Source organism: Pseudophryne corroboree, unplaced genomic scaffold (assembly GCF_028390025.1).
Source record: "Pseudophryne corroboree isolate aPseCor3 unplaced genomic scaffold, aPseCor3.hap2 scaffold_294, whole genome shotgun sequence".
In the NCBI taxonomy this organism is placed as follows: domain Eukaryota; kingdom Metazoa; phylum Chordata; class Amphibia; order Anura; family Myobatrachidae; genus Pseudophryne; species Pseudophryne corroboree.
The window spans coordinates 317,010-334,677 of NW_026969607.1; the positions used below are offsets into that span (position 1 = coordinate 317,010).

Here is a 17,668-nt window from a genome sequence, read left to right on the forward strand (position 1 = left end):
AACAATTGCAGCAAAAAGCTGACCAGAACCGTAACACAACATGTGTATAACCACAAGTAATAACTGCAGACACAGTATGGACTGGGACGGGTGCCCAGCATCCTCTACGTACTAAGAGAAAAGGATTTACCGGTAGGTATTAAAATCCTATTTTCTCATACGACCTAGAGGATGCTGGGGTCACATTAAGAACCATGGGGTTATACCAAAGCTCTTGAACGGGTGGGAGAGTGCGTACGACTCTGCAGCACCGAATGACCCAACTTGAGGTTATCATCAGCCAAGGTATCAAACTTGTAAAACTTAGCAAAAGTGTTTACTAAATAGCTGCTCGGCAAAGTTGCAATGCCGAGACTCCCCGACCAGCTGCCCAGGATGAACCCACCTTTCTAGTAGAATGGGTCTTCACCTAATTCAGTAACGGCAATCCTGCCGTGGAATGAGCATGCTGAATCTTACCACAGATCCAGCGCATAATGGTCTGCATGGAAGCAGGACACCCAATCATGTTGGGAGCATACAGGACAAACAGAGCCTCTGTTTTCCTAATCTGAACCGTTCTGGTGACATAAATTTTCAAAGTTCTGACCACAGCCAGAGACTTTGACTCAACGAAGGTGTCAGTGGCCAAAGGCACCATGTGGAAAGATGAACCACCTTCGGCAGAAATTGTTGACGTGTCCTCAATTCTGCTCTATCTTCATGAAAGATCAAATAAAGGCTCTTGTGATACTGCATGGTTTGTACTGTTTTCCATGTGCTCCCAGATCTTTCAAGCAAGTAGCATGGTCAAGAAAGTTCTGTTTGAAAAGAAACAAACATTTACTGTCATTGTTATGCAAATAAACTTACATTAAAGCTAACAAGAAAGCACACTCGTTCTGTTTTTAAACTGATAAAAGAAACCCCAATAATATGGGGCATGCAAAAATTGAGATAAAACTCAGTTTTGCTCCTCTCCACGGAAATCTTTAATAAAAGGCGAAATATTTGTTAGTTCTGAAGAGAAACCAGAGCATGACCAAGATTCCACCTGTCGCCTGAGTGCCATGCCAGCAGTTCTCATTCAGCTGAAAGTGAGCACCCAATTTGAATGAAAGAAAGCAGATTTCTCACCAGGCTTCCCCTTGCTATAAACATGGTTTGTACTCTTTTTCCATGTGCTCCCAGATCTTTCAAACAATTAGTGTGGTCAAGAAAGTTCTGTTTGAAAAGAAACAAACATTTACTGTCATTTCTATGCAAATGAGCTTACATTAAAGCACACTCGTTCTATCTTTAAACCAATAAAATAAAACCCCAATAAGATGGGGCATGCAAAAATTGAGATAAAACTCAGTTTTGCTCCTCTCCACGGAAATCTTTAGTAAAAGGCGAAAGATTTGTTCGTTCTGAAGAGAAACCACAGCATGACCAAGATTCTACCTGTCGCCTGAGTGCCATGCCAGCAGTCCTCATTCAGCTCAAAGTGAGCACCCAATTTGAAAGAAAGAAAGCAGATTTCTCACCAGGCTTCCCCTTGCTATAAACATGGTTTGTACTCTTTTCCATGTGCTCCCAGATCTTTCAAGCAATTAGTATAGTCAAGAAAGTTCTGTTTGAAAAGAAACAAACATTTACTGTCATTTCTACGCAAATGAGCTTACATTAAAGCACACTCGTTCTATCTTTAAACTGATAAAAGAAACCCCAATAAGACGGGGCATGCAAAAATTGAGATAAAACTCAGTTTTGCTCCTCTCCACGGAAATCTTTAGTAAAAGGCAAAAGATTTGTTCGTTCTGAAGAGAAACCAGAGCATGACCAAGATTCCACCTGTTGCCTGAGTGCCATGCCAGCAGTCCTCATTCAGCTCAAAGTGAGCACCCAATTTGAAAGAAAGAAAGCAGATTTCTCACCAGGCTTCCCCTTGCTATAAGCATGGTTTGTACTCTTTTCCATGTGCTCCCAGATCTTTCAAGCAATTAGTATGGTCAAGAAAGTTCTGCTTGAAAAGAAACAGACATTTATTGTCATTGTTATGCAAATAAACTTACATTAAAGCTAACAAGAAAGCACACTCGTTCTGTCTTTAATCCGATAAAAGAAACCCCAATAATATGGGGCATGCAAAAATTGAGATAAAACTCAGTTTTGCTCCTCTCCACGGAAATCTTTAGTAAAAGGCAAAAGATTTGTTCGTTCTGAAGAGAAACCAGAGCATGACCAAGATTCCACCTGTTGCCTGAGTGCCATGCCAGCAGTCCTCATTCAGCTCAAAGTGAGCACCCAATTTGAAAGAAAGAAAGCAGATTTCTCACCAGGCTTCCCCTTGCTATAAGCATGGTTTGTACTCTTTTCCATGTGCTCCCAGATCTTTCAAGCAATTAGTATGGTCAAGAAAGTTCTGCTTGAAAAGAAACAGACATTTATTGTCATTGTTATGCAAATAAACTTACATTAAAGCTAACAAGAAAGCACACTCGTTCTGTCTTTAATCCGATAAAAGAAACCCCAATAATATGGGGCATGCAAAAATTGAGATAAAACTCAGTTTTGCTCCTCTCCACGGAAATCTTTAGTAAAAGGCGAAAGATTTGTTCGTTCTGAAGAGAAACCAGAGCATGACCAAGATTCCACCTGTCGCCTGAGTGCCGTGCCAGCAGTCCTCATTCAGATCAAAGTGAGCGCCCAATTTGAAAGAAAGCAGATTTCTCACCTGTCTTCTCCTTGCTATAAGCATGGTTTGTACTGTATTCCATGTGCTCCCAGATCTTTCAAGCAAGTAGCATGGTCAAGAAAGTTCTGTTTGAAAAGAAACAAACATTTACTGTCATTTCTATGCAAATGAGCTTACATTAAAGCACACTCATTCTATCTTTAAACCGATAAAAGAAACCCCAAAAACATGGGGCATGCAAAAATTGAGATAAAACTCGGTTTTGCTCCTCTCCACGGAAATCTTTAGTAAAAGGCGAAAGATTTGTTCGTTCTGAAGAGAAACCAGAGCATGACCAAGATTTTTATCTGAAAATATGTGTTCTCCCTGCAGTTGTTGTCCCCAGATGAGAGTTCCCTTGTGCTGCCTCAGTTGAATCTCCTTTACTTGACAGGGGGATGCTCGAGCAGCGACCCTCCCCAGCTCTAGCCCAACTCCTACTTACCTGCCAGGTGAGATACTATGATCATGAAGGTGCTTCTCCCAGGGCAAGGCTCACCCATTGCACTCTGGGTGTGCTGCTTCTGCGATTTCCCCAAATGTGGGAAACTTGACTGCATAATTTGTGTTTCCCCTGGTCGGCTCTCGTATAATTCAGATCTCTTTGTCTCAGGTCTCTCTCCAGCCTAGTTTGCTGTCTGTTTCTACTTCTCTTTTCTTGAGCCGCTCCCTTCTATGCCCTTGCGCACTATCCTGACTTCTCCCGTCTGCTTACTTCGTGCCTTCCAACGCACAATGCAAACTACAGGTAGTGCTGCAGGACCCACACCCTTTTACTTGCCTTACAGAGCGTCTCTGGAGCAGTTACAGTGCCCAGCTGCTGCAAGAAATCAGCTTGAATGCTTCAGGGGCTGGGGAATAGCCAACATGAGCCCCACACCGAAGGAGGGTGGAGGTGTGTAATGCGAACTAGGGGTCATCCAAGCGCCGCAAAAGGCCGCCATGCCCTGCACGCCCCTTGTCTCTTTTCATATGCAGACGAGGGTTGAAGCCAACTTTGACCCACTGTTTGGATGACATCACCATATGCAAATCCATCTGCTGCAGGCCTTCCCCCAGGAATGCTTGCACTAGTTGTTGCATTTGGTTTGTTGTTTGGGGGTGCTTCAGTATTAGGCAGCCTTCTGCCCTCCCATGTTCATCTGAAAATATGTGTTCTCCCTGCAGTTGTTGTCCCCAGATGAGAGTTCCCTTGTGCTGCCTCAGTTGAATCTCCTTTACTTGACAGAGATGTGCCTGAGCAGCGGCCCTCCCCAGCCCTATCCCAAATCATACTTATTTTGCATAGGCGATACCATGGTCATGAAGATTGTTCTCCCAGGGTGAGGTTCATTCATTGCATTCTGGGTATGCTGACCCCTGTGATTTCCCCAAATGTGGGAAACTCGACTGCATTATTTGTGGTAGTGGGGGACTGTGTTTGTGCTTTCCTCTGGTCAGCTCTGGTAAAAATCAGATTTCTTTATCTCAGATCTTCCTCTAGCCTTGTTCTTCTTTCGAGAGTTCCCTTGTGCTGCCTCAGTTGGATCTCTTTCACTTGACAGGGGGGTGCCCGAGCAGCGACCCTCCCCAGCTCTAGCCCAACTCCTACTTACCTGCCAGGTGAGATACTATGATCATGAAGGTGCTTCTCCCAGGGCAAGGCTCACCCATTGCACTCTGGTTGTGCTGCCCCTGTGATTTCCCCAAATGTGGGAAACTTGACTGCATAATTTGTGTTTCCCTTGGTCGGCTCTCGTATAATTCAGATCTCTTTGTCTCAGGTCTCTCTCCAGCCTAGTTTGCTGTCTGTTTCCACTTCTCTTTTCTTGAGCCGCTCCCTTCTATGCCCTTGCGCACTATCCTGACTTCTCCCGTCTGCTTACTTCGTGCCTTCCAACGCACAATGCAAACTACAGGTAGTGCTGCAGGGCCCACACCCTTTTACTTGCCTTACAGAGCAGCTCTGGAGCAGTTACAGTGCCCAGCTGCTGCAAGAAATCAGCTTGAATGCTTCAGGGGCTGGGGCATAGCCAACATGAGCCCCACACCGAAGGAGGGTGGAGGTGTGTAATGCGAACTAGGGGTCATCCAAGCGCCGCAAAAGGCCGCCATGCCCTGCACGCCCCTTTTCTCTTTTCATATGCAGACGAGGGTTGAAGCCAACTTTGACCCACTGCTTGGATGGCATCACCATATGCAAATCCATCTGCTGCAGGCCTTCCCCCAGGAATGCTTGCACTAGTTGTTGCATTTGGTTTGTTGTTTGGGGGTGCTTCAGTATTAGGCAGCCTTCTGCCCTCCCATGTTCATCTGAAAATATGTGTTCTCCCTGCAGTTGTTGTCCCCAGATGAGAGTTCCCTTGTGCTGCCTCAGTTGAATCTCCTTTACTTGACAGAGATGTGCCTGAGCAGCGGCCCTCCCCAGCCCTATCCCAAATCATACTTATTTTGCATAGGAGAGACCATGGTCTTGAAGATTGTTCTCCCAGGGTGAGGTTCATTCATTGCATTCTGGGTATGCTGACCCCTGTGATTTCCCCAAATGTGGGAAACTCAACTGCATTATTTGTGGTAGTGGGGGACTGTGTTTGTGCTTTCCTCTGGTCAGCTCTGGTAAAAGTCAGATTTCTTTGTTTCAGTTCTTCCTCTAGCCTTGTTCTTCTTTCGAGAGTTCCCTTGTGCTGCCTCAGTTGGATCTCCTTCACTTGACAGGGGGGTGCCCGAGCAGTGACCCTCCCCAGCTCTAGCCCAACTTCTACTTACCTGCCAGGTGAGATACTATAATCATGAAGGTGCTTCTCCCAGGGCAAGGCTCACCCATTGCACTCTGGATGTGCTGCCCCTGCGATTTCCCCAAATGTGGGAAACTTGACTGCATAATTTGTGTTTCCCCTGGTCGGCTCTCGTATAATTCAGATCTCTTTGTCTCAGGTCTCTCTCCAGCCTATTTTGCTGTCTGTTTCCACTTCTCTATTCTTAAGTGCCTTCCAATGCACAATGCAAACTACAGGTAGTGCTGCAGGGCCCACACCCTTTTACTTGCCGTACAGAGCAGCTCTGGAGCTGTTACAGTGCCCAGCTGCTGCAAGAAATCAGCTTGAATGCTTCAGGGGCTGGGGCATAGCCAACATGAGCCCCACACCGAAGGAGGGTGGGGGCGTTTAATGCGAACTAAGGGTCATCCAAGCGCCGCAAAAGGCCGCCATGCCCTGCATACCCCTTTTCTCTTTTCATATGCAGATGAGGGTTCCAGCCAACTTTGGCCCACTGCTTGGATGACATCACCGTATGCAAATCCGTCTTCTGCAGAACTTCCCCCAGGAATGCTTGTACTAGTTGTTGCATTTGGTTTGTTGTTTGGGGGTGCTTCAGTATTAGGCAGCCTTCTGCCCTCCCATGTTCATCTGAAAATATGTGTTCTCCCTGCAGTTGTTGTCCCCAGATGGGAGTTCCCTTGTGCTGCCTTAGTTGAATCTCCTTTACTTGACAGAGATGTGCCTGAGCAGCGGCCCTCCCCAGCCCTATCCCAAATCATACTTATTTTGCATAGGAGATACCATGGTCATGAAGATTGTTCTCCGAGGGTGAGGTTCATTCATTGCATTTTGGGTATGCTGACCCCTGTGATTTCCCCAAATGTGGGAAACTCGACTGCATTATTTGTGGTAGTGGGGGACTGTGTTTGTGCTTTCCTCTGGTCAGCTCTGGTAAAAGTCAGATTTCTTTGTCTCAGATTTTCCTCTAGCCTTGTTCTTCTTTCGAGAGTTCCCTTGTGCTGCCTCAGTTGGATCTCCTTCACTTGACAGGGGGGTACCCGAGCAGCAACCCTCCCCAGCTCTAGCCCAACTCCTACTTACCTGCCAGGTGAGATACTATGATCATGAAGGTGCTTCTCCCAGGGCAAGGCTCACCCATTGCACTCTGGGTGTGCTGCTCCTGCGATTTCCCCAAATGTGGGACACTTGACTGCATAATTTGTGTTTCCCCTGGTCGGCTCTCGTATAATTTAGATCTCTTTGTCTCAGGTCTCTCTCCAGCCTAGTTTGCTGCCTGTTTCCACTTCTCTTTTCTTGAGCCGCTCCCTTCTATGCCCTTGCGCACTATCCTGACTTCTCCCGTCTGCTTACTTTGTGCCTTCCAACGCACAATGCGAACTACAGGTAGTGCTGCAGGGCCCACACCCTTTTACTTGCCTTACAGAGCAGCTCTGGAGCTGTTACAGTGCCCAGCTGCTGCAAGAAATCAGCTTGAATACTTCAGGGGCTGGGGCATAGCCAACATGAGCCCCACACCGAAGGAGAATGAAGGTGTTTAATGCGAACTAGGGGTCATCCAAGCGCCGCAAAAGGCCGCCATGCCCTGCATAACCCTTTTCTCTTTTCATATGCAGATGAGGGTTCCAGCCAACTTTGGCCCACTGCTTGGATGACATCACCGTATGCAAATCCGTCTTCTGCAGACCTTTTCCCAGGAATGCTTGTACTAGTTGTTGCATTTGGTTTGTTGTTTGGGGGTGCTTCAGTATTAGGCAGCCTTCTGCTCTCCCATTTTCATCTGAAAATATGTGTTCTCCCTGCAGTTGTTGTCCCCAGATGAGAGTTCCCTTGTGCTGCCTCAGTTGAATCTCCTTTACTTGACAGAGATGTGCCTGAGCAGCGGCCCTCCCCAGCCCTATCCCAAATCATACTTATTTTGCATAGGAGATACCATTATCATGAAGATTGTTCTCCCAGGGTGAGGTTCATTCATTGCATTCTGGGTATGCTGACCCCTGTGATTTCCCCAAATGTGGGAAACTCGACTGCATTATTTGTTGTAGTGGGGGACTGTGTTTGTGCTTTCCTCTGGTCAGCTCTGGTAAAAGTCAGATTTCTATGTCTCAGATCTTCATCTAGCCTTGTTCTTTTTTCGAGAGTTTCCTTGTGCTGCCTCAGTTGGATCTCCTTAACTTGACAGGGGGGTGCCCGTACAGCGACCCTCCCCAGCTCTAGCCCAACTCCTACTTACCTGCCAGGTGAGATACTATGATCAGGAAGGTGCTTCTCCCAGGGCAAGGCTCACCCAATGCACTCTGGGTGTGCTGCTCCTACGATTTCCCCAAATGTGGGACACTTGATTACATAATTTGTGTTTCCTCTGGTCGGCTCTCGTATAATTCAGATCTCTTTGTCTCAGGTCTCTCTCCAGCCTAGTTTGCTGTCTGTTTCCACTTCTCTTTTCTTGAGCCGCTCCCTTCTATGCCCTTGTGCACTATCCTGACTTCCCCGTCTGCTTACTTTGTGCCTTCCAACGCACAATGCAAACTACAGGTAGTGCTGCAGGGCCCACACCCTTTTACTTGCTTTACAGAGCAGCTCTGGAGCTGTTACAGTGCCCAGCTGCTGCAAGAAATCAGCTTGAATGCTTCAGGGGCTGGGGCATAGCCAACATGAGCCCCACACCGAAGGAGGGTGGAGGTGTTTAATGCGAACTAGGGGTCATCCAAGCGCCGCAAAAGGCCGCCATGCCCTGCACACCCCTTTTTTATTTTCATATGCAGACGAGGGTTGAAGCCAACTTTGACCCACTGCTTGGATGACATCACCATATGCAAATCCGTCTGCTGCAGGCCTTCCCCCAGGAATGCTTGCACTAGTAGTTGCATTTGGTTTGTTGTTTGGGGGTGCTTCAGTATTAGGCAGCCTTCTGCCCTCCCATGATCATCTGAAAATATGTGTTCTCCCTGCAGTTGTTGTCCCCAGATGAGAGTTCCCTTGTGCTGCCTCAGTTGAATCTCCTTTACTTGACAGAGATGTGCCTGAGCAGCGGCCCTCCCCAGACCTATCCCAAATCATACTTATTTTGCATAGGAGATACCATTGTGATGAAGATTGTTCTCCCAGGGTGAGGTTCATTCATTGCACTCTGGGTATGCTGACCCCTGTGATTTCCCCAAATGTGGGAAACTCGACTGCATTATTTGTGGTAGTGGGGGACTGTGTTTGTGCTTTCCTCTGGTCAGCTCTGGTAAAAGTCAGATTTCTTTGTCTCAGATCTTCCTCTAGCCTTGTTCTTCTTTCGAGAGTTCCCTTGTGCTGCCTCAGTTGGATCTCCTTCACTTGACAGGGGGTGCCCGAGCAGCAATCCTCCACAGCTCTAGCCCAACTCCTACTTACCTGCCAGGTGAGATACTATGATCTTCACTGTTAGGGCAATCAGGATGTGGAATTCCCTGCCAGGGAAGGTGGTAATGGCGGACTCTGTAATTGGATTTAAAAAAGGAATGGATACATTTCTGAATGAAAAAGCTATCCAAGGTTATAATACTTAAAATATCAACATGGTTAATCCGGGGGTAACATGAGTTATAGTAGCTAACTAGTCATAAAACATTATTCAGCAAGTATGTAGAATCATCACAACTTAAAACAGGTTGAACACGATGGGCAATTTGCCTCTATTCAACCTCAAAAACTATGTTACTATATGTTACTATATTACTATGTTACTGTAGTATACAGAACACCACAATGTAATGAGCAGTGATAGTGAGCACTGATGAGGATACTAGAACTGACACTGAGCAGCAAGATGCAGCACTGGACTATTAGTAATGTACTGTAGTATGCTGAGCACCACAATGCAGCACAAGACAATGAGCAGTGATACTGAGCACTGATGAGGATACTACTGAGAACTGACACTGAGCAGGAGAGACATACTACTAGTATTACTGAGCAGCAATAAGTAACCACTGATACTGAGCACTGATATTGAGATTTCCACTGAGAGAACATAGCCACGTCCTCTCCGCTCTCTCTTCAATGCAAGAGTAAAAATGGCGGCAACGCGCAGCTCTTTATATGGAATCCGAATCTCGCGAGAATCCGACAGCGGGATGATGACATTTTCCCTTGTTCAGGTTTTCCGAGTCAGGCGGGAACAACCGAGCCTGCCTCGGACCAGTGTAAACCACGTGGAGTTCGTCGGGAATTCGGTTCTCGGAGAACCGAACCCGCTCCTCTATATATACTATATTACTATGTTACTGTAGTATACAGAACACCACAATGCAATGAGCAGTGATAGTGAGCACTGATGAGGATACTAGAACTGACACTGAGCAGCAAGATGCAGCACTGGACTATTAGTAATGTACTGTAGTATGCTGAGCACCACAATGCAGCACAAGACAATGAGCAGTGATACTGAGCACTGATGAGGATACTACTGAGAACTGACACTGAGCAGGAGAGACACACTACTAGTATTACTGAGCAGCAATAAGTAACCACTGATACTGAGCACTGATATTGAGATTTCCACTGAGAGAACATAGCCACGTCCTCTCCGCTCTCTCTTCAATGCACGAGTAAAAATGGCAGCAACGCGCAGCTCTTTATATGGAATCCGAATCTCACGAGAATCTGACAGCGGGATGATGACATTTTCCCTTGTTCAGGTTTTCCGAGTCAGGCGGGAACAACCGAGCCTGCCTCGGACCAGTGTAAACCACGTGAAGTTCGTGGGGAATTCGGTTCTCGGAGAACCGAACCCGCTCCTCTCTACCTTATACCCATCATTTTTTTTTATTTTCAATCTAAGCCCCTGCAGTTTTCTGTAAGCATCTGCTTCGCTATGATGATCAACAAGTCACAAGGGCAAACACTCAGGGCTTGAGGCGTAGATCTTAGGACCAGCTGCTACAAGCATGGCAGAGGTGTCACTATCACTGGTGACACCCAGAGAGGTGGCGAGGGAGATTGTAATGCAGTGCGCGCAGATAAACAGCGCAATGGTAAAAAGGAGGCATGGTTTCATAGGTAGGGGCGTGGCCTGGTGGCCTGAATCTACATTTTGTTGCTCTGGGTGTCCCGGGGGTTGGGGGCTGCACCCGGGGACTAGTGTGTGAGCGGTGCTGGCTCCTGCACAGTGACAGGGCATGGCCACCCAGCATGACGCCTCCCTTCTTGACCATGCTGTAATTGCAGTCGCACTTCAGTTCAGCGTGATCATAAAAAATGGTGTAGGCTCCTGCTGGTGCAGACTGTAGAGAAAAGCTGCTGTGACCACGCCCCCTGTGTTTCCTCCGTTGCAGACCCCATTTTGAAGCCTTGCCCCCGGACTAAGAGAAAAGAATGCCCTTGCGCACTATCCTGACTTCTCCTCCCGTCTGCTTAATTTGTGCCTTCCAACGCACAATGCGAACAACAGGTGGTGCTGCAGGGCCCACACCCTTTTACTTGCCTTACAGAACAGCTCTGGAGCTGTTACAGTGCCCAGCTGCTGCAAGAAATCAGCTTGAATGCATCAGGGGATGGGGCATGGCCAACATGAGCCCCACACCAAAGGAGGGTGGGGGTGTTTAATGTGAACTAGGGGTCATCCAAGCACTGCAAAAGGCCGCCATGCCCTGCATGCCCCTTTTCTCTTTTCATATGCAGATGAGGGTTCCAGTCAACTTTGGCCCACTGCTTGGATAACATCACCGTATGCAAATCCGTCTGCTGCAGACCTTCCCCCAGGAGTGCTTGTACTAGTTGTTGCATATGGGCCCTCATTCCGAGTCGTTCGCTCTGTAAATTTCATCGCATCGCAGTGAAATTCTGCTTAGTACGCATGCGCAATATTCGCACTGCGACTGCGCCAAGTAATTTTACAATGAAGAAAGTATTTTTACTCACGGCTTTTTCTTCGCTCCGGCGATCGTAATGTGATTGACAGGAAATGGGTGTTACTGGGCGGAAACAGGCCGTTTTATGGGCGTGTGGGAAAAAACGCTACAGTTTCCGGAAAAAACGCAGGAGTGGCCGGAGAAACGGGGGAGTGTCTGGGCGAACTCTGGGAGTGTTTGTGACGTCAAACCAGGAACGACAAGCACTGAACTGATCGCAGATGCCGAGTAAGTCTGAAGCTACTCTGCAACTGCTAAGTAGTTTGTAATCGCAATATTGCGAATACATCGGTCGCAATTTTAAGAAGCTAAGATTCACTCCCAGTAGGCGGCGGCTTAGCGTGTGTAACTCTGCTAAAATCGCCTTGCGAGCGATCAACTCGGAATGAGGGCCATGGTTTGATATTTGATGGTGCTTCAGTATTAGGCAGCCTTCCGCCCTCCCATGTTCATCTGAAAAGATGTGGTCTCCCTGCAGTTGTTGTCCCCAGATGAGAGTTCCCTTGTGCTGCCTCAGTTGAATCTCCTTTACTTGACAGAGATGTGCCTGAGCAGCGGCCCTCACCAGCCCTATCCCAAATCATACTTATTTTGCATAGGAGATACCATGGTCATGAAGATTGTTCTCCCAGGGTGAGGTTCATTCATTGCATTCTGGGTATGCTGACCCCTGTGATTTCCCCAAATGTGGGAAACTCGACTGCATTATTTGTTGTAGTGGGGGACTGTGTTTGTGCTTTCCTCTGGTCAGCTCTGGTAAAAGTCAGATTTCTTTGTCTCAGATCTTCCTCTAGCCTTGTTCTTCTTTCGAGAGTTCCCTGGTACTGCTTCAGTTGAATCTCCTTCACTTCACAGGGGGGAACCCGAGCAGCGACCCTCCCCAGCTCTAGCCCAACTCCTACTTACCTGCCAGGTGAGATACTATGATCATGAAGGTGCTTCTCCCAGGGCAAGGCTCAACCATTGCACTCTGGGTGTGCTGCTCCTGCGATTTCCCCAAATGTGGGAAACTTGACTGCATAATTTGTGTTTCCCCTCGTCGGCTCTCGTATAATTCAGATCTCTTTGTCTCAGGTCTCTCTCCAGCCTAGTTTGCTGTCTGTTTCCACTTCTCTTTTCTTGAGCCGCTCCCTTCTATGCCCTTGTGCACTATCCTGACTTCCCCGTCTGCTTACTTCGTGCCTTCCAACGCACAATGCGAACTACAGGTAGTGCTGCAGGGCCCACACCCTTTTACTTGCCTTACAGAGTAGCTCTGGAGCAGTTACAGTGCCCAGCTGCTGCAAGAAATCAGCTTGAATGCTTCAGGGGCTGGGGCATAGCCAACATGAGCCCCACACCGAAGGAGGGAGGAGGTGTGTAATGCAAACTAGGGGTCATCCAAGCGCTGCAAAAGGCCGCCATGCCCTGCACGCCCCTTTTCTCTTTTCATATGCAGACGAGGGTTGAAGCCAACTTTGACCCACTGCTTGGATGACATCACCATATGCAAATCCATCTGCTGCAGGCCTTCCCCCAGGAATGCTTGCACTAGTTGTTGCATTTGGTTTGTTGTTTGGGGGTGCTTCAGTATTAGGCAGCCTTCTGCCCTCACATGTTCATCTGAAAATATGTGTTCTCCCTGCAGTTGTTGTCCCCAGATGAGAGTTCCCTTGTGCTGCCTCAGTTGAATCTCCTTTACTTGACAGAGATGTGCCTGAGCAGCGGCCCTCCCCAGCCCTATCCCAAATCATACTTATTTTGCATAGGCGATACCATGGTCATGAAGATTGTTCTCCCAGGGTGAGGTTCATTCATTGCATTCTGGGTATGCTGACCCCTGTGATTTCCCCAAATGTGGGAAACTCGACTGCATTATTTGTGGTAGTGGGGGACTGTGTTTGTGCTTTCCTCTGGCCAGCTTTGGAAAAAGTCAGATTTCTTTGTCTCAGATCTTCCTCTAGCCTTGTTCTTCTTTCGAGAGTTCCCTTGTGCTGCCTCAGTTGGATCTCTTTCACTTGACAGGGGGGTGCCCAAACAGCGACCCTCCCCAGCTCTAGCCCAACTCCTACTTACCTGCCAGGTGAGATACTATGATCATGAAGGTGCTTCTCCCAGGGCAAGGCTCACCCATTGCACTCTGTGTGTGCTGCCCCTGCGATTTCCCCAAATGTGGGAAACTTGACTGCATAATTTGTGTTTCCCTTGGTCGGCTCTCGTATAATTCAGATCTCTTTGTCTCAGGTCTCTCTCCAGCCTAGTTTGCTGTCTGTTTCCACTTCTCTTTTCTTCAGCCGCTCCCTTCTATACCCTTGTGCACTATCCTGACTTCTCCTCCCGTCTGCTTACTTTGTGCCTTCCAATGCACAATGCAAACTACAGGTAGTGCTGCAGGGCCCACACCCTTTTACTTGCCTTACAGAGCAGCTCTGGAGCTGTTACAGTGCCCAGCTGCTGCAAGAAATCAGCTTGAATGCTTCAGGGGATGGGGCATGGCCAACATGAGCCCCACACCAAAGGAGGGTGGAGGTGTTTAATGCGAACTAGGGGTCATCCAAGCACCGCAAAAGGCCGCCATGCCCTGCACGCCCCTTTTCGCTTTTCATATGCAGATGAGGGTTGAAGCCAACTTTGACCCACTGCTTGGATGACATCACCGTATGCAAATCCGTCTTCTGCAGAACCTACCCCAGGAATGCTTGCACTAGTTGTTGCATTTGGTTTGTTGTTTGGGGGTGCTTCAGTATTAGGCAGCCTTCTGCCCTCCCATGTTCATCTGAAAATATGTGTTCTCCCTGCAGTTGTTGTCCCCAGATGAGAGTTCCCTTGTGCTGCCTCAGTTAAATCTCCTTTACTTGACAGAGATGTGCATGAGCAGCGGCCCTCCCCAGCCCTATTCCAAATCATACTTATTTTGCATAGGAGATACCATGGTCATGAAGATTTTTCTCCCAGGGTGAGGTTCATTCATTGCATTTTGGGTATGCTGACCCCTGTGATTTCCCCAAATGTGGGAAACTCAACTGCATTATTTGTGGTAGTGGGGGACTGTGTTTGTGCTTTCCTCTGGTCAGCTCTGGTAAAAGTCAGATTTCTTTGTCTCAGATTTTCCTCTAGCCTTGTTCTTCTTTCGAGAGTTCCCTTGTGCTGCCTTAGTTGGATCTCCTTCACTTTACAGGGGGGTACCCGAGCAGCGACCCTCCCCAGCTCTAGCCCAACTCCTACTTACCTGCCAGGTGAGATACTATGATCATGAAGGTGCTTCTCCCAGGGCAAGGCTCACCCATTGCACTCTGGGTGTGCTGCTCCTGCGATTTCCCCAAATGTGGGAAACTTGACTGTATAATTTGTGTTTCCCCTGGTCGGCTCTCGTATAATTCAGATCTCTTTGTCTCAGGTCTCTCTCCAGCCTAGTTTGCTGTCTGTTTCCACTTCTCTTTTCTTGAGCCGCTCCCTTCTATGCCCTTGCGCACTATCCTGACTTCTCCTCCTGTCTGCTTACTTTGTGCCTTCCAACGCACAATGCGAACTACAGGTAGTGCTGCAGGGCCCACACCCTTTTACTTGCCTTACAGAGCAGCTCTGGAGCTGTTACAGTGCCCAGCTGCTGCAAGAAATCAGCTTGAATGCTTCAGGGGCTGGGGCATAGCCAACATGAGCCCCACACCAAAGGAGGGTGGAGGTGTTTAATGCAAACTAGGGGTCAGCCAGGTGCCGCAAAAGGCCACCATGCCCTGCACGCCCTTTTTCTCTTTTCATATGCAGACGAGGGTTGAAGCCAACTTTGACCCACTGCTTGGATGACATCACCGTATGCAAATCCGTCTTCTGCAGAACCTACCCCAGGAATGCTTGCACTAGTTGTTGCATTTGGTTTGTTGTTTGGGGGTGCTTCAGTATTAGGCAGCCTTCTGCCCTCCCATGTTCATCTGAAAATATGTGTTCTCCCTGCAGTTGTTGTCCCCAGATGAGAGTTCCCTTGTGCTGCCTCAGTTAAATCTCCTTTACTTGACAGAGATGTGCATGAGCAGCGGCCCTCCCCAGCCCTATTCCAAATCATACTTATTTTGCATAGGAGATACCATGGTCATGAAGATTTTTCTCCCAGGGTGAGGTTCATTCATTGCATTTTGGGTATGCTGACCCCTGTGATTTCCCCAAATGTGGGAAACTTGACTGCATTATTTGTGGTAGTGGGAGACTGTGTTTGTGCTTTCCTCTGGTCAGCTCTGGTAAAAGTCAGATTTCTCTGTCTCAGATCTTCCTCTAGCCTTGTTCTTCTTTCGAGAGATCCCTGGTGCTGCCTCAGTTGGATCTCCTTCACTTCACAGGGGGGAACCCGAGCAGCGACCCTCCCCAGCTTTAGCCCAACTCCTACTTACCTGCCAGGTGAGATACTATGATCATGAAGGTGCTTCTCCCAGGGCAAGGCTCAACCATTGCACTCTGGGTGTGCTGCTCCTGCGATTTCCCCAAATGTGGGAAACTTGACTGCATAATTTGTGTTTCCCCTCGTCAGCTCTCGTATAATTCAGATCTCTTTGTCTCAGGTCTCTCTCCAGCCTAGTTTGCTGTCTGTTTCCACTTCTCTTTTCTTGAGCTGCTCCCTTCTATGCCCTTGCGCACTATCCTGACTTCTCCAGTCTGCTTACTTCGTGCCTTCCAATGCACAATGCGAACTACAGGTAGTGCTGCAGGGCCCACACCCTTTTACTTGCCTTACAGAGTAGCTCTGGAGCAGTTACAGTGCCCAGCTGCTGCAAGAAATCAGCTTGAATGCTTCAGGGGCTGGGGCATAGCCAAAATGAGCCCCACACCGAAGGAGGGTGGAGGTGTGTAATGCGAACTAGGGGTCATCCAAGCGCTGCAAAAGGCCGCCATGCCCTGCCCACCCCTTTTCTCTTTTCATATGCAGACGAGGGTTGAAGCCAACTTTGACCCACTGCTTGGATGACATCACCATATGCAAATCCATCTGCTGCAGGCCTTCCCCCAGGAATGCTTGCACTAGTTGTTGCATTTGGTTTGTTGTTTGGGGGTGCTTCAGTATTAGGCAGCCTTCTGCCCTCACATGTTCATCTGAAAATATGTGTTCTCCCTGCAGTTGTTGTCCCCAGATGAGAGTTCCCTTGTGCTGCCTCAGTTGAATCTCCTTTACTTGACAGAGATGTGCCTGAGCAGCGGCCCTCCCCAGCCCTATCCCAAATCATACTTATTTTGCATAGGCGATACCATGGTCATGAAGATTGTTCTCCCAAGGTGAGGTTCATTCATTGCATTCTGGGTATGCTGACCCCCGTGATTTCCCCAAATGTGGGAAACTCGACTGCATTATTTGTGGTAGTGGGGGACTGTGTTTGTGCTTTCCTCTGGTCAGCTCTGGAAAAAGTCAGATTTCTTTGTCTCAGATCTTCCTCTAGCCTTGTTCTTATTTCGAGAGTTCCCTTGTGCTGCCTCAGTTGGATCTCTTTCACTTGACAGGGGGGTGCCCGAACAGCGACCCTCCCCAGCTCTAGCCCAACTCCTACTTACCTGCCAGGTGAGATACTATGATCATGAAGGTGCTTCTCCCAGGGCAAGGCTCACCCATTGCACTCTGGGTGTGCTGCCCCTGCGATTTCCCCAAATGTGGGAAACTTGACTGCATAATTTGTGTTTCCCCTGGTCGGCTCTCGTATAATTCAGATCTCTTTGTCTCAGGTCTCTCTCCAGCCTAGTTTGCTGTCTGTTTCCACTTCTCTTTTCTTCAGCCGCTCCCTTCTATACCCTTGTGCACTATCCTGACTTCTCCTCCCGTCTGCTTACTTTGTGCCTTCCAATGCACAATGCAAACTACAGGTAATGCTGCAGGGCCCACACCCTTTTACTTGCCTTACAGAGCAGCTCTGGAGCTGTTACAGTGCCCAGCTGCTGCAAGAAATCAGCTTGAATGCTTCAGGGGATGGGGCATGGCCAACATGAGCCCCACACCAAAGGAGGGTGGAGGTGTTTAATGCGAACTAGGGGTCATCCAAGCACCGCAAAAGGCCGCCATTCCCTGCACGCCCCTTTTCTCTTTTCATATGCAGATGAGGGTTGAAGCCAACTTTGACCCACTGCTTGGATGACATCACCGTATGCAAATCCGTCTTCTGCAGAACTTCCCCCAGGAATGCTTGCACTAGTTGTTGCATTTGGTTTGTTGTTTGGGGGTGCTTCAGTATTAGGCAGCCTTCTGCCCTCCCATGTTCATCTGAAAATATGTGTTCTCCCTGCAGTTGTTGTCCCCAGATGAGAGTTCCCTTGTGCTGCCTCAGTTAAATCTCCTTTACTTGACAGAGATGTGCATGAGCAGCGGCCCTCCCCATCCCTATTCC

At 48.2% G+C, this 17,668-nt stretch overlaps 23 non-coding genes and 3 pseudogenes across 23 annotated transcripts; 20 read left to right on the forward strand and 6 right to left on the reverse strand.

Moving 5' to 3' along the window:
- Positions 1–903: 903 nt before the first annotated feature.
- Positions 904–1,019, reverse strand: LOC135014942 (U5 spliceosomal RNA). The gene has a single exon (XR_010213291.1). It is a non-coding gene; the product is annotated as a U5 spliceosomal RNA (small nuclear RNA).
- Positions 1,020–1,295: 276 nt separating this feature from the next.
- Positions 1,296–1,411, reverse strand: LOC135014929 (U5 spliceosomal RNA). The gene has a single exon (XR_010213277.1). It is a non-coding gene; the product is annotated as a U5 spliceosomal RNA (small nuclear RNA).
- Positions 1,412–1,685: 274 nt separating this feature from the next.
- LOC135015465 (U5 spliceosomal RNA) lies at positions 1,686–1,801 on the reverse strand. Its single transcript, XR_010213720.1, has one exon. It is a non-coding gene; the product is annotated as a U5 spliceosomal RNA (small nuclear RNA).
- A 286-nt stretch (positions 1,802–2,087) lies between these two features.
- On the reverse strand, positions 2,088–2,203 carry LOC135015449 (U5 spliceosomal RNA). Its single transcript, XR_010213703.1, has one exon. It is a non-coding gene; the product is annotated as a U5 spliceosomal RNA (small nuclear RNA).
- Positions 2,204–2,489: 286 nt separating this feature from the next.
- Positions 2,490–2,605, reverse strand: LOC135015444 (U5 spliceosomal RNA). The gene has a single exon (XR_010213697.1). It is a non-coding gene; the product is annotated as a U5 spliceosomal RNA (small nuclear RNA).
- Positions 2,606–2,875: 270 nt separating this feature from the next.
- Positions 2,876–2,991, reverse strand: LOC135015467 (U5 spliceosomal RNA). Its single transcript, XR_010213722.1, has one exon. It is a non-coding gene; the product is annotated as a U5 spliceosomal RNA (small nuclear RNA).
- A 144-nt stretch (positions 2,992–3,135) lies between these two features.
- LOC135015257 (U1 spliceosomal RNA) lies at positions 3,136–3,298 on the forward strand. Its single transcript, XR_010213591.1, has one exon. It is a non-coding gene; the product is annotated as a U1 spliceosomal RNA (small nuclear RNA).
- Positions 3,299–3,969: 671 nt separating this feature from the next.
- Positions 3,970–4,133, forward strand: LOC135015045 (U1 spliceosomal RNA). The gene has a single exon (XR_010213395.1). It is a non-coding gene; the product is annotated as a U1 spliceosomal RNA (small nuclear RNA).
- A 152-nt stretch (positions 4,134–4,285) lies between these two features.
- On the forward strand, positions 4,286–4,448 carry LOC135015359 (U1 spliceosomal RNA). Its single transcript, XR_010213651.1, has one exon. It is a non-coding gene; the product is annotated as a U1 spliceosomal RNA (small nuclear RNA).
- A 671-nt stretch (positions 4,449–5,119) lies between these two features.
- LOC135015000 (U1 spliceosomal RNA) lies at positions 5,120–5,283 on the forward strand. The gene has a single exon (XR_010213350.1). It is a non-coding gene; the product is annotated as a U1 spliceosomal RNA (small nuclear RNA).
- Positions 5,284–5,435: 152 nt separating this feature from the next.
- Positions 5,436–5,598, forward strand: LOC135015343 (U1 spliceosomal RNA). Its single transcript, XR_010213638.1, has one exon. It is a non-coding gene; the product is annotated as a U1 spliceosomal RNA (small nuclear RNA).
- A 615-nt stretch (positions 5,599–6,213) lies between these two features.
- LOC135014989 (U1 spliceosomal RNA) lies at positions 6,214–6,377 on the forward strand. Its single transcript, XR_010213339.1, has one exon. It is a non-coding gene; the product is annotated as a U1 spliceosomal RNA (small nuclear RNA).
- A 152-nt stretch (positions 6,378–6,529) lies between these two features.
- Positions 6,530–6,671, forward strand: LOC135015279 (U1 spliceosomal RNA; annotated as a pseudogene).
- A 692-nt stretch (positions 6,672–7,363) lies between these two features.
- Positions 7,364–7,527, forward strand: LOC135015034 (U1 spliceosomal RNA). Its single transcript, XR_010213383.1, has one exon. It is a non-coding gene; the product is annotated as a U1 spliceosomal RNA (small nuclear RNA).
- A 152-nt stretch (positions 7,528–7,679) lies between these two features.
- Positions 7,680–7,842, forward strand: LOC135015408 (U1 spliceosomal RNA). Its single transcript, XR_010213674.1, has one exon. It is a non-coding gene; the product is annotated as a U1 spliceosomal RNA (small nuclear RNA).
- A 670-nt stretch (positions 7,843–8,512) lies between these two features.
- LOC135015060 (U1 spliceosomal RNA) lies at positions 8,513–8,676 on the forward strand. The gene has a single exon (XR_010213410.1). It is a non-coding gene; the product is annotated as a U1 spliceosomal RNA (small nuclear RNA).
- A 3,239-nt stretch (positions 8,677–11,915) lies between these two features.
- Positions 11,916–12,079, forward strand: LOC135015017 (U1 spliceosomal RNA). Its single transcript, XR_010213367.1, has one exon. It is a non-coding gene; the product is annotated as a U1 spliceosomal RNA (small nuclear RNA).
- Positions 12,080–12,231: 152 nt separating this feature from the next.
- Positions 12,232–12,367, forward strand: LOC135015319 (U1 spliceosomal RNA; annotated as a pseudogene).
- Positions 12,368–13,064: 697 nt separating this feature from the next.
- Positions 13,065–13,228, forward strand: LOC135015046 (U1 spliceosomal RNA). The gene has a single exon (XR_010213396.1). It is a non-coding gene; the product is annotated as a U1 spliceosomal RNA (small nuclear RNA).
- Positions 13,229–13,380: 152 nt separating this feature from the next.
- Positions 13,381–13,543, forward strand: LOC135015296 (U1 spliceosomal RNA). The gene has a single exon (XR_010213617.1). It is a non-coding gene; the product is annotated as a U1 spliceosomal RNA (small nuclear RNA).
- Positions 13,544–14,217: 674 nt separating this feature from the next.
- LOC135015375 (U1 spliceosomal RNA) lies at positions 14,218–14,381 on the forward strand. Its single transcript, XR_010213657.1, has one exon. It is a non-coding gene; the product is annotated as a U1 spliceosomal RNA (small nuclear RNA).
- A 152-nt stretch (positions 14,382–14,533) lies between these two features.
- On the forward strand, positions 14,534–14,696 carry LOC135015195 (U1 spliceosomal RNA). Its single transcript, XR_010213542.1, has one exon. It is a non-coding gene; the product is annotated as a U1 spliceosomal RNA (small nuclear RNA).
- Positions 14,697–15,370: 674 nt separating this feature from the next.
- LOC135015116 (U1 spliceosomal RNA) lies at positions 15,371–15,534 on the forward strand. The gene has a single exon (XR_010213464.1). It is a non-coding gene; the product is annotated as a U1 spliceosomal RNA (small nuclear RNA).
- Positions 15,535–15,686: 152 nt separating this feature from the next.
- Positions 15,687–15,822, forward strand: LOC135015327 (U1 spliceosomal RNA; annotated as a pseudogene).
- A 698-nt stretch (positions 15,823–16,520) lies between these two features.
- On the forward strand, positions 16,521–16,684 carry LOC135015136 (U1 spliceosomal RNA). The gene has a single exon (XR_010213485.1). It is a non-coding gene; the product is annotated as a U1 spliceosomal RNA (small nuclear RNA).
- A 152-nt stretch (positions 16,685–16,836) lies between these two features.
- On the forward strand, positions 16,837–16,999 carry LOC135015172 (U1 spliceosomal RNA). Its single transcript, XR_010213521.1, has one exon. It is a non-coding gene; the product is annotated as a U1 spliceosomal RNA (small nuclear RNA).
- The last annotated feature ends 669 nt before the right edge of the window (positions 17,000–17,668 follow it).